This window comes from Carlito syrichta, unplaced genomic scaffold, assembly GCF_000164805.1.
Source record: "Carlito syrichta isolate Samal-C Ts95f unplaced genomic scaffold, Tarsius_syrichta-2.0.1 Scaffold304699, whole genome shotgun sequence".
NCBI classification, from domain to species: Eukaryota; Metazoa; Chordata; class Mammalia; order Primates; family Tarsiidae; genus Carlito; species Carlito syrichta.
The window spans coordinates 31,156-43,764 of NW_007248795.1; positions in this window are offsets into that span (position 1 = coordinate 31,156).

Below are 12,609 nucleotides of genomic sequence, written 5' to 3' on the forward strand. Positions count from 1 at the left end.
ACCCAGTCCAAAGTTCACAGTGGGCTACCTGCAAGTAACCCAGCTGCATTCTTTCAACAAAATGGCTGTCTTCTAAAACTATATTCTACAATTTACATTTTCAATAAATCCTAAGATCATGACCCAGAAGCCTGTGACCAATACTAAAGCTCTTAGATGTGATACGAGTTTGAATTATAAGTTGTGTGAAAGCCAAAACTGCAGTTTGTGGAAGAATGGGAGCAATGAGCTTCTAAAGTTAGCTTGTGTTCATCCCGTTCTCAGAGTTTTTATGTTTTGAGCTCACAGGAGCTTAATCTGGTTAGTGCTGAGTAGAAAGGGGGAGGAAATGGGGTCGGTAGCTCCCGAACGCATCCTAATGGTCTCGGGGTCAATGGCCCTTCCTGATCCCTAACGCTCAGTGGGCCTCCGTGGCCGGCTTCCAACACTCCACAGCTATTACTCTGCTAGCTCCCTGCACCAAACCACCATCATCGTTCAGCCTTTTATCTTGATTACAGCATAAACCTCCTAACTGATCTCCCGAGTTCTACAATTACTCCAAGACAATCTATTCTCAACACAGCAGTCAGATTTTTAAAATATCTTCCAGTTTATGTCATCTCTTTGCTCAGAATCTTCCAGTAGTTTCTCAGCTCATTTTCAGTAAAAGGCAAAGTCTTCACAATACTTACAAAGCCCTGTAACACTGGCTCTCCCATTATTCCCCCCCGACCTATGAGAACTTAAAGCACCATTCCTTCATTTTACCTAGCAGTGTGGGCCTCCTTGCTAGTCCTTGACACCAGGCATCGTCCTACCTCAGTCTTTATCCTTCTCTCTCTACCAAATCACACTTCTTCAGGATATTCACATAGCCATTTTCTCATCTCCCTTGCGTTTTGTACACTGTCACCTCAGAAAAGCCTTTTTAATCCATATCTTAAAATCACACATCCCCAACTCCAACATTTTCTTTCCTCCATTCAGCTTCATTTTTTATTTAGCATGTATTACCATCTCACATACTCTATATTTTCTTATTTTGTTTATTGTCTATATTTTCTGCTGAAATGGAAACTTCAAGATTATTCAAATGTATTCTCTATGAGATTTTCCTTGACTCCTCCTAGGACCATTGAACCTTCCTCAGCTTCCCATTGAGACCACAATGTTCCAATCCTCGCTGACGCTTGTATTATTAGTCTTTTTCTCTTTGGCCTTCTTGATATAGAGGAGGAGGATAAACTCCCAGAAAGATGAAAAATATTATTTCTAGAAAAGGAATGCATGCTATGGGACAAAAAGTGACAAGGACTATACATGATTTCAAGGGAGAAACCACTATTCACTGAATTTATGAAAATAAACTTATGCAATCTCATTTACAATGGTCACACACACACAAAAAGAAATATCTTGGCATCTACCTAACCAGAGAAGTGAAAGACCCTTAAAACGAGAACCACAAAATGCGACTCAAAGATATCAAAGCTGACACAAACAAATGTCAAACTATTCCTCTCTCATGAATTAGCAGAATCAATATTGTCAAGAAGTTCATTCTACCCAAGGCAATCTGCAGATTCAATGCAATACTCGTCAAATTACCAATATCATTTTTCTCAGACCTGAAAATACAGAAATTCATATGGAAGTCAAAAGAGCAAAAAGTGCCAAAACAAGCCTTAGCAAAAGAAACAAAGTTGAAGGTGTCACAGTTCCAGACTGTAAACTTTACTACAAGGCTACAGTAATCAAAACAGCCTGGTATTGGTACAGCAATAGGCACAGAGCCCAATGGAACAGGACAGAGATTCTGGAAGCAAAAACACCGACTCTCAACCAACTCATCTTTGACAAAGCCACCAATAACAATCACTGGGAAAGGAGACAATATTTGGCAAATGGTGCTCAGAAAACTGGCTGACCACATGCAAAGGAATGAAACTGGACCCTTACATGTCACCATATGCAAAAATTTACTCAATATGTAGTAAAGACCTAAACATAAAACCTCATACTATAAGAATCCTAGAAGAAAATGTAGAAAGCACTCTTTTGTACATCGGAGTAGGCAACAAATTCTTGACTAAGTCCCCAAAAGTGAATACCATAAAAGCTAAGATAGACAAATGGGACTTCACCAGACTGAAAAGCTTTTGCACAGCAAAAGAAACCATCAAGAGAGTAGACAACCCACAGAATAGAAAAAAATATTTGCAAATTTTGCATCTGACAAAGACCTAACATCCAAGATCTACAAGGAACTCAAGAGTAGTGAAAGGAAACCAAACAAACAACCTCATTAAAAAGTCGGCAAAGGACGTGAATAGACACTCCTCAAAAGACAACATTCCAGCAGCTGAAAGACACATGTAAAACTGCTCAGCCTCACAAATCAGCAGAGAAATGCAAATCAAAACTGCAATGAGCTACCCACTAACTCCAGTAAGGATAGCTATCATTAATAAGTCAAAAAACAACAGATACTGGTGTGGGTGCAGAGAAAAGGGAAAACTTCTACATGGTTGGTGGTAGTGTAAGCTAGTTCAGCCTCTATGGAAAGCAGTATAGTGATTTCTAAAAAAATTTAAAATTGAGTTTCCATACAATCCAGGATCCCTCTCCTAGGAATATACCCAGAGGAATGTAAATTGTCCTACAAAAAAGACTCCTGCATACACATGCTTATTACCACATTATTCACAATAGTAAAAACATGGAACTAACCCTACTGAAAGTGGACTGGATAAAGAAAATGTGGTACATATACTCGTAGTATTATATGGCCACAAAGAAAAATAAAATCATGGACTTTGCAGCAAATTGGATCTAGATGGAGACCATAAAACTAAGTGAACTATCACCGAAATGGAAAACTGGCATGTTCTCACTCATAAGTCGGCGATGGGCATTAGTCACATTAGCACAAGTGAGGGATTAGCAGTCCCTGGGCATTGCTAGGGGAAGGAAAGAGGGAGGAAAGTGTGGGAAGTATGTGATGACACAAGGGCATCTGGTCTACTACCAGAGGCAGTGAGGGTCAGTTGGAAACCCAAATTTCACCTTCATGACGCCTACTTATGTAGTTAATCCTCACTTTCTCACTTGTAACCCGTATTTCTATGATAAAATAAAAAATACAAGTAAAACTATAAAAGGAGCTCAATCCTATTCCAAACTTCACTACATTGAGCATTCTGCTGAAGGACAAATAGATTAAAAGGTAGAAAATTTCAGTGAATGAATGTATGGCATGTGCTGAATTATTTCTCTTGTTCTTCAGTAGCACGGACAGCAGGTCCTTGTCAGGCAAATAGTTGTGTATTTCATATCTTTGACAAGTCTAAGAGATTTTAGAGTCCCGTTATTTAAGTTGTCATTGAATTCACTAGAGCAAATTTTAACAAGCAGTCTGTGTGAATAAATCCCTGTGTATTTTTTATGACATTGAAGTAAAATTTAAATACAAAAAAATGGCACAGATGATAAATGTGTACAGCTCAATGCATCGTCACAAACTGAAGACACCAATGTAAACATTGTCTAGATTCAAAAGCAAAGCATTGTAAACGTTGAGTCTCCTTTGTGTTCCTTTCTACTCACTATCCATCCTCAGGGACAACCATTATTCAGTCTTTCTCCTGCTTTGTTTTGCCTATTTTTAAAATTTTACATAAGTAGGATCAAGTTATATTTATTATTTTGGTGTCAGGCTTCTTTTGCTCAACATTGTATTTGTGAGATGCATTCGTGTTGTTGATTGTACTCGTAGATGGCTTATTCTCATTGCTTTGTAGTATTCGACAATTCCTTTACCCATTCTACCATTCGTAGGCACTTGGTTTCCAGTTTGGAACTGTTTTACTCCTATTCATGTTCTAGTGCATGTCTTTTAGTGAGCATACACATACACAATTATTTTGGATATATATTAGGGTAAAATTGTTAGCACATGTGTTTAACTTTAGAAGATACTGCTGATAATTTCCATTTTTATTTCTTATAATAAATAGTGCTTTTGATTAGAGAATACAAAATATCTTACTACATGGTACTTGCAAGGATGTGGGAAAGCTGCAGATATATTCACATTTATTTTTTAACTATAACAAACCATAGCAAACTCTTAATTAGTTTCTTTTCTCTTAAGGATCATAATCCTGTACTGTCTATTGCCCGATATTTGTTTCACATACTGTTTCCAGTTTTCTAGCTATTTGCAGTAGGAGCAAAACCAGTCAATCTAAAACAGCTGGAAAAATAAAATCTTTTTTTATTTTGTCTTTATTTTCTCTCAACATGTTTTGAAGCTTTCTATATAGAGGTCTTGTGTGGAACTTATTTATTCCTAGGTATTTGATGCTTTTTAATGCTATTGCAAATTATATCTTCTAAAATGTTTTTATTTTTTCTGATATAAAGAAATACAATTGATTTTTAAATATTAGGCCTGTCTCCAGCAACCTTGTTAAATTCGATGATTAATTTTAATGATATATCTGATTATTTTTTATGGTCTTAGTATAAAGTCACATTTTGTTCAAATAATGACAGTTTTATTTCTTTACAGTCTTTGTGTTTCTGATTTCATTTCTTGAATTACTGCACTGGCTGCTGGAATGTCAGGCAAAATACTATAGAGAACTGATGTTGCATAATGCAAATCCTTTTCTCATTTCTACTCTCAGTGAAAAACACTGAATATTTCGTCATTAAGATATTTTCTCTAAGTTTATTTGTAGATATTATTTATAAAATTAAGAAGGCTCCCTTGTATTCCTCTTTGGTTAAGAGTTTGTTTTTTGGTCCAGCTCAGTGGCTCAACCTGTAATTCCAGCACTTTGGGAGGCCGAGGCGTGTGGATTGTCTGAACCCGTGGGTTCGAGGCCAGCCCGGGCAACTTGGCAAGACCTTGTCACTACAATAAATCCAAAAAAAATTAGCCAGGCATGGTAGCGTGCACCTGTAGTTCGGGCTACTTGGAAGGCTGAGGTGGAAGGATCACCTGAGCCCAGCAGGCCGACACTGGGATGGCTGTGAGTGTGCCACTGCAATCTAGCCTGGGCGACAGAGTGAGACTCCAACTCAAAAAAAAAAAAAGAGTTTGTTTTTCCCATAAATGGGTTTGGTTTTTTAAAATGTTATTTCTGCATTAATTGATTTTTATCCTTGATTTCTCTTAAGTGGTATATCAAACAATTTCTCCTAAAATGCTAAAACACATTTACAAACTTGAAATGAATGACACCTGTAGTGCCATATTATCTTGTTTATGTATTATCAAATTTTGGTTGCTAATATATTGTTAGGAACTTTTCCATCGATGCTTTTGAGAAATATTAATCTATAATATTTCTGCCTTGTGATGTCATTGTCAATTTTGGAATCAAAGTGATTTATTCGTCTTAAAAAAGAATTAGGAATCACCTCTCTTTTCTCTATCCTCTGGAAAAAATATGTTTCTAGCTGCTATTTTCTACAAGAATCCAACAGTAAAGATTTATGGAAGTGGCTTTTTAACCCTCTAAAAATGGTTTTACAAGAGATTTATCTTCTTTAATAAATGTTGAAATATCTGAATTTTAAAAAATGTTTAGCTTTGTAAGATGTAACGTTTGAGTAATTTAACTGTTGAGTCCATTTAACTATTGAACCACAGAGGCTCCTTATAATATTTTATTTCTAAAAGTTTCTAAAAGTCAAGTTTATTAATGCAAAGTCAACCCTAAAATTTCCTAATCTTTTTGAAATTTGTACAACACATAGTGCTGTAATTTTTCCATTACTAGTATTGATTATTTGCAGCTTTGAGGCTAATATTATGAATATTTTTAAGGGCGACTTTTTTTATTTCTTGAATTTTATACATTGTTTCAAATTTTATTAGTTTATTTTTTACTTTTATCATTCTACTTTCCTTGGGGTTACATTTGTTCTGTCTTATTTCTAGATTTTTGAACTGATAGTCTAAATTATTGATTTTAAGTTTTTCTTCTTTTCTAATATATGTCTTAAGGGTATAAAGTTTCCACTGTGGTATGATATGAAAATATCATATCTTCAATGTCTTTTAGTTAAAAATATTTTTTAATTTTTGTTTTGATCTCTTATTATTATAATTATTTTTACCAATGGCTACTTCAAAGTCCATCTAAAATCCAGGCAGTTAGATTTTCCTAGTTATCTTTGTCTTATTGAATTTCAGTTTATTCCCCTGTGGTCATAGAATACATTCTGTTTGTGATCTTTACATTTATTGCAGTTCTTGTGTTTGTATTATTGTTTTTCATAGCACAGCCTTTGGTATGTTCCAAGTATATGTTGAAATAATGTAATGATGCCTAGTAGAAACAGTACTCTATTGATCTAAATATCAATTAGATTACGTTTATAATTGTTCTCTGCAAATCTTATAAATTCTTATTAGTTTATCAGCAATTGAGAGAAGTATGCTGAAGTCTCCTACTAGGTTTCAGTTTTGTTTTAGTTATGTTAAATTTTATATTGTATATTGTGAAGCTATTAAGGGCAAACAGATTCAATTATATATATTCTATTACATTGAGTCTCTTGATACTATGAAATAACTGTTTATTCCTAGTGATGCTTAAAATATACTTTGCTGTTGGTATAGTAACCTCAACTTTCCTATAATTAGTGTTTGTGTAGTATATTTTTCCTTATTTCTTTTTTTTTTTTTTAGTTTTATCTTTGTGTGTCTCTTGCAAGGATCATAGAAGTGTTTTTGGTTTTTGTTTTTAATCCAATCTGATGATTGTTGTCTTTTAATTAGAGTGTTTAGTTCATTTATATTGAAATAATTGCAGAAATTGTTGAATTCCATTCCCCTTTCTTCCATAGCAAGTAGGCATTTTCTTATTTTATTTTTCTTCTAAGAACACGTTGAACATTTTATTCAATTACTGGTTATATTATAATTTAATACAAATTATAACCTAACACTTCCCCCATACTTCTAGAAACTTCGAATCTTTAAACCCATTTATCCCCTCACTTGTTATTAACTTTCTTGCATATTAGTTTAATATATATACTTTAGATGGCATAGCACTTTGCTAATATTGTTTTATCAATATTCATTTTTTATCTGTTTACTTTTCATGATGTACTTTATTCTTTTGCCAGTTTTCTACCATAAATGAGATGATTTTCCTCACAAACCTAAGAACTTAATCCTTAAAAACTCTCTCTACACTTTTTGTAGCACAGAATTTTTTGTCATCTACTTATCTCAACTTTTACTTTTCTGAAAATGTCTTTATTTCATCTTAATATATGGAAGATATTTTTCAGGATTATAGAATTCTTGGTGGCATTTTTTTCCCTTCAGCATCATAAAAATATTCTTACACTGTCTTCTGACTCCCACAGTTTTAGATGAGAAGTCAGCTGTAAATTCTATGTTTACTCCAATGAAGGTGTTCTATATTTTTATTTGCTTTTTAAAATGTGCGTTTTTAGTTCTTTGCAGTTTTACCATAATGTGCCTAGTGTGATTTTCCTTATATTAATTGTGCTTTAGTTTCATTAAACTTTTTGAATCTTGGGCTGATATTTACAACCACTTTGCAAAAATTTTAGCTATTCTCTCCTCATTTTACTAATCTCTTCTACTGTGCTTAATCTCACATTTAACCCATCCACAGTTATTAATTTCCAGTATTCTATTTTTTCAGTTCTAGAATATATACTTGATTTCTTTTCCAGAACAATTCCAAATGAACCTTAAAATTAACTTTCCCTTTATCTACTTGTTTATCTTTTCTTTCATACAATGATCATGGTTATTTTAAATTATCTTTCCGAGAACTTCGATATGTGGATTATCTGTGAGTCTGTTTCTAATAAATTTTTTTACACTTATTAATCATATTTTTTATTTCTTAGTATGCAGAGCAATTTTGAATGTGTATGAAAGAACCAGACACTATGTATGAAAGAACTACAGAGGGTCTTCAAGGAATTAAATTTCTAAAAGAGAGCCCAATTTTCTCTGTTAGACAGATAGGGTGAATAATTGATCTCAATACAATCAGAGGTTCTGTTTGTCTAGTAATGGAATTCTTATTAAGACTTTGCTTACTTCTGTTTACTTGCATTTCTTAGGAGTGACACTGCAGGACTTTTTTTTTTTTTTTTTTTTTTGAGTTAAAGTCTCACTCTGTTTGCCCAGACTGGAATGCAGTGGCCGCTCCCAGCCACCGCAGCCTCGACCTGCTGGGCTCCAGCGATCCTTCCTTCTCAGCCTTCCGAGTAGCCGGAACTACAGGCGTGCGCTACCACGCCCGGCTAATTTTTGATTTCTTGTAGAGATGAGGTCTCGCCAAGTTGCCCAGGCGGGTCTCGAACCCGTGGGCTCAGGCAATCCACTCACCTCAGCCTCCCAAAGGCACGGGATTACAGGCTGAGCCACCGAGCCCAGCTACTGCTGGACTTTTAACTGAGGTCCTGGCATATCTCATTTCTGAAAGTTTGCAGTAACTTGAGGGAGATGATGTCTTAGTCTGTTTATGCTGCTATAACAAAATACCTGCGACTAGGTAATTTACAAAGAACAGATATTTATTTGTCACTGTTCTGGAGACTGAGGAAGTCTAAGACCCACACACTGACAGGTTCAATTCTTTGGTGAAAGCTGCTCTCTACTTCCAAGATGGTAGCTTGTTGTTACATTCTTCAGAGGAGAGAAATGCTGTGCCTTCACATGGCACAAGGTAAAAGAGCAAGAAAGCTAATAGCTGCACAAAGGCTCTGCTATAAGGACCTTAACTCCAGTCATGAGAGGATAAGTTCTGATGACCTAATCACCTCTCAAAGTTTCCCTCCCCGCCCCCAATCTCTTAATCCCATCACTTAGCCATTAAGTTTCAACATCTGAATTTTAGAGGGGACACATACAGATTATAGCAGATGATCTTAGAAATAAGTTACTATTAGGCAATGTAATTGCAAAATTATACATTTTCATAGAGGTCAAGGTTCAGAGGTAGGAGTATACAGCTCTGACCGTTAGTCCAAGAGATGATTAGAGGGAAAGGCTTCACAGTGGTGGTGATCAGACTTCACTTCGAGTGTTGCACAGGATGAGCAGTTAGAACTAAGGGAGCAGACATCTTAGGATAAAGAAGCAGTCTGTTCAAGACAAAGAACTGTCTAGGAATGGCAGATCCTGACATTGTTACAAGATACAAAGTGGGAGTTATGGGAGATAGAACTAGAGACATAAGTGGGAATCAAATGGTGAAAATCCATGCAGGTCAAACCAAGGAGCTTGAAGGTTTTCCTACTGAGAGTTGGGGGCCATTAATGTATTTTAAACAGGGAGTAAAGTAGTCAGTTTTGAAACATAAAGTCTCCACTCCTGCAGCTCGTGCTGTCATGTGTAGCCACAAACATCATTATGCCTCACATAATTCTAGAGGATGCCATTTACCTCTCCTGCCAGGTAAATTGTGCCCTCCGATGTTCTGTTAACAGGCAGTCCCGCTGGTGGAAGCATGGAAGATATATTGGAGAGGTGCTCCTGGAGACAGGAAGATTAATGTTAAATAAAAGCAAATCCAGACTTAAATAAGAAGAGATTTTATCTGAAAAGACTCTTGTAATAGAGAGAACAGTCTGGTTGTAAGATCTGCAAGTGTCTCAAAGGTCAGATAGAAAAGGGCCTTTCTTGTACAGGACTGAGTAAATAAGATTAGAAAGAACCACGTTTTCGGGAAGTAGGGCAGAGAATACGCTATTTTTTTTTTCTAATATCAGTAACTGATGCTTGGGAGGGGTCTTGAGAAGGAACAGTCCCACATTATACTGATGGATCAGGCTAGGGTCAAAGTTTAGGGTCCTGTGGGGAGAAGAGAGGTTGAAATTTCGATCATGTCAAATAAAAAAGTATTTTGTGTGACCAGCAGAGACAAACAATTCAGCTAATCACTTATGAGACAAAAAGTGGAAATTCAGAGAATCTGTCTGGTGAGCAAGGGGCTGTTTAGGATTCTTCTAAGTCATATGGAGAAGCTTTATTCTTTGCAGTAAGACCTTTGCGGTAACACAAAAGGTAGAGAGTTTTGTGATGTTGTTTTTAATCATTCCTGCTTTCTAGGATTATAGGGTTCAGGTTAAGTTCAAAATTGCCATTCCTTAGAAGAATGACATAAATATCTGGGGAAAAGAGTGATTAGAAAGTAAAATATTTACAGGTGTCTAGAACCATCTTGGTTTTCAAGCTATACTGAGTGTCAACAAAGTGACATGCTTACCTGAGGGAAGAAAGCAGAATTAATTAATACTATTATTATTTTTTTTTTCTGGGGAAAATAAATATCTCTGCTTCCAACTGTCCCCACAATAGAGCCCATTTCTGTGGTGCAGACAACCTTGCATTCATGGGTCTTCTGAAACTCTTCACTTCCCATTCTTTGACTGGGCTGTTATAAGAACTAGAAGTTATGAGAATGTAAAGCATTAATACTATTAAAAGAAAAGCTTCAGCCAAATTAAATTTAGAAGAGTTTAATTGAGCAAAGAACGATCTGCCAATCTGGTGGGCCCCAGAGCCAGAAGAGGTTCAGTACAACTTCACAACTACCACATGGTCGGACCACATTTATGAACAGAAGAAAAAACTGACTTACAGAAAATGTAAATAGGGTACAGAAACACCGGACTGGCTACAGCTCAGCACTTGCCTTATTTGAGTAGTTGACTGCCTGTGGTTGGCTGAGACTCAGATACTTGTTTCACGAGTAGGTTACGGCCTGCTTACACCCAGTTATGTTACAATTTACTACCTATTATATAAAACCTTGAGGAAAAAGCAAAGTATGTAAAGAGACAGTCTTAGGCCAAACTTAATTTAACAATATGGAGCCTGGTACACAGTGAGCTCCCAATAATTGCTAGCACTGAGAGACAACCTTGCATTTATGGGTCTTCTGAAACTCTACACTCCCCACTCTTTGAATGGGCTGTTATAAGAACTAGAAGTTATAAGAATGTAAAGCATTCATACTATTAAAAGAAAAGCTTTAGACAAATTAAATTTGGAAGAGTTTAACTGAGCATTATTTTGCATTGTTTTTCATTCCGGTTCTTGCTGATGCTGAACAAGAAATAGTTGTCAATAAGTACACAAACCCAGCCCAGGGCATTCTTTAATTCTTGAATATGGCAGACAAACTGAAGCTAGACAAATCTGATTATTAGTTGCCGGCCGATTTCTCTAGAGATGTATTTCAAATTCACCCTATATAAAATAGTATTCCAAATGCTAAGGACAAAAGAGATATTTCTTCCCCTTCTTCCTGCATCACTTCCTTTCTGTAAATAGAATCCTGGGTATAAAGTGTTTCTACCTCTTATTTTCTGAATTACGTGCTACAACCCTTGTAACTTAGAGGCTGTCGTATCCCTTGTCCTCATTATAATTCATTGTCTGCAAGTTTCTCAGAGATAACTGGGAAGCTTTTTCAATGCTCTCCATTTTACCCTTACTTCCAGTAATCATCTCTAATTATATCTCCAACAGAGACAATTAGTAAAGAAAATATAGTTTTTAATGAATTTCGTTAATGCTATTTAAATTTTGTTAATTTTGTCAGCTTATAATAATTTTTCTCTTCCCTACCCCAAAGTTGTTTAGTATTCTCAGAAGCTTGTGTAATAGTTAATGAATTACATGCAATAAGCAAGATTAATTTTCCTTTTTTTTTTTTTTTTTTTTTGAGTCCGAGTCTCACTCTGTCGCCCAGACTGGAGTGCAGTGGCTGCTCCCGGCCACCGCAGCCTCGACCTGCTGGGCTCTGGTGATCCTTCCGCCTCAGCCTTCCAAATAACTGGAATTACAAGCATGCGCTACCACGCCCGGCTGATTTTTCGATTTATTGTAGAGATGAGGTCTCGCTGCCCAGGTGGGTCTCGAACCCGCGGGCTCAGGCAATCCACTCACCTCAGCCTCCCAAATGCGCGGGATTTTAGGCTGAGCCACCGAGCCCGGCTGATTAATTTTCTAAAGGAAAAACACCAAACTATCTTAATGAAACCACTGAGACTACAGGTGGTAACAAGTTATATCTGAACAAAAAAGGACCATGAAATATTAAATAAATATGTGTTTACATTAATAATAATTGAATGCATTTATTTGATATGGACATATTTAACTATCCATAAATTTGTTATTTTTTTCCTCGAGAGGGGATTAAAAACAGGATACTTGCTCAAATGTCTTACTTACAGACATTGCTGTATATTCACATAGACTGCTAAGTATTCCTACACATACATTTTAAATAGCAATTCCCTCAGCAGTCACAACACATACAATCACAGTCCCACCAATTCAAACAAACAAGATGACATATTCAATTTAGGCCTTTGCTCTCAAAGTGTGGTTCATGAACACTATAGTGTATCACCTGGGATCTTGTTAGAAATTTAGAATCTTGGGCCCAATTCTAGACCTTTGGTGTCAAAATTTACACTTTAACAAAATTCTCACGTGGAGCAAATGCACATAAAGTTTGAAAAGCTCTATTCTAGCCAAAGGATGCACATTTCAATAACCTTTAAAAACTGCAACTGCCAAGCACCCAGGCCAGATATACC